The following is a 2,212-nucleotide window of genomic DNA, read 5'->3' on the forward strand; positions in this document are numbered from 1 at the left end:
TATTTTTGAACCATAAAAAAAGAGACTTAAAAAAAAAATAAGAACATATATAACTTTAATAGTAGTATGTTAATTTTACACTAAACTTTATATTATAATAAGGATAATGAAAATTTATCGACAACCTAGTATTTTACTAACCTCATTAGAAAAGTAATTGGCATATGATGTTGTGCTCCATGTTACACATTTTATTTCAAATCTAAAAGTATAGTTAATAAATTAGTTATATTTACGACAAATATTTGTATAAAAATGTAAATCATAATATATTACTAAAATAAAAATACTATTTTTTTATCTAAATATTATTAAAAATTTCGTTGAATACGACATTTGTTATTAATGAGTTTGGATTGTTGTCTTTATCTAGAATTAGAATGTTCAAGCTATTGCGACTCTTAATTCTTGACAAAACAACGTAAGTTGCTCATCATTGTTGAACACTGATTTTAGCAAGTAAAGTTCTGCATGTGAAAATAATTGACTACATAGTGAAATACCTTAGTTTTCAATGTTTTTCTCCTCATATATAGTATCTCGTCAGTCAATAATGTTTAAGTTGCATTCCAAACATGATTTAGTTTGTTAACACTATTAGATATTAATAGCATCACAAACAGTTTTTTCAATTGATGACCAGACCTTATTAATAGTTGCAATGAATTTTCTATCGTCACACAATAGTCCATAAAATAGAAAACATCTTGGAAGCTAGGATATGTAATCCCATTAACTGTTATAATAGACTCATATGTTGTGCAACTTTTTTGAATATTTAACAAAATTATCATATAATAGATATTATATATAGCCGGTGGAACATAGTTTAATCTCCCGATAAAATACTCTCTCTTGGGCGGATATCATTCCCTTTCTTCTATATTATAAACAAATTGATTTGAAAACTCAGCATACATTAAAATTTGACTTGCTTCAATTTTTTTGTTAGCTTCCATCTATGCTAAGAGCATCGTACCTTTTCCTTCATCTTAATCCATGATTTTTTCAAGGTTGTCATCATTTTTAAAAATGATATTTTATTTTCCAGATAAATAAAAAGTTAATCTCATAACTGAATATCATAAGTCAAAGTTCTCCACACAGCCTTCTGTGTAACTAAATACCCACAATCATAAAATTATTTGATCTCATAATACATTTTTTAAGAGTGATTTATCTTTTATATTTTTAATACTAATATACCAATAATAACATTTTAAATAAAAAGATAAAAAAAATATTTATTCACTGAAAATAATTTTTTCCTCAACAAATTAAAATTCTTCAAGCACAAAAAAGTTTAATATTACAAAAATATTTATAACAAAATACAATTAAAATAAGGTTTAATTACTCTGTTAGTCCCTATAGTTTTACCAAATTTTTAATTAGGTCCCTATATTTTTTTTTCTTTTCAATTAGATCCCTACATTGCTTTAATTTTGTAATTAAGTCCTTCTTAGTGTAAAAAAATATTAGAGTTAACTGAATATTTCTTCGCAAATTGAAGATACTTATAATTAAAAACTTAATTAAATCTTTGACCGCATGTATTTTGGTAAAAATATTAACTTAATTTTAACATTTTTGACATAAAAAGACGTAATTACAAAATTAAAAGTAGTGTAGGGACCTAATTAAAAGAAAAAAAGGGATCTAATTAAAAATTTGATGAAACTATAGGGACCAATAGAATAATTAAACCTTAAAATAACAATCTAAATAAAAAATACTAAAATAAATAAATTTAGATTTATAGAATAAAATCTTGAAACAAATCTAAATAAATAAATTTACATTGAAATCAATATTAAAATTCCTAGATTTCGTTTTACTCATCTAATATGTGTAAGTGTTTATATTAAAAAAAATACTAATTATAACTTAAAAAATAACAACAAAAAAATTTGTACCTATATATATACATATATATTTTATATTTTAAAATTAATAAATTCATAAAATTTTAAACACAACTAAAATAAGATTTATAGAATAAAATCTTGAAACAAATCTAAATAAATAAATTTACATTGAAATCAATATTAAAATTCCTAGATTTCGTTTTACTCATCTAATATGTGTAAGTGTTTATATTAAAAAAAATACTAATTATACTAATTATAATAACAACAAAAAAATTTGTACCAATCTATATACATATATATTTTATATTTTAAAATTAATAAATTCATAAAATTTTAAACAC

The sequence above is a fragment of the Arachis ipaensis genome, chromosome B05, assembly GCF_000816755.2.
Source record: "Arachis ipaensis cultivar K30076 chromosome B05, Araip1.1, whole genome shotgun sequence".
Taxonomy (NCBI): Eukaryota; Viridiplantae; Streptophyta; class Magnoliopsida; order Fabales; family Fabaceae; genus Arachis; species Arachis ipaensis.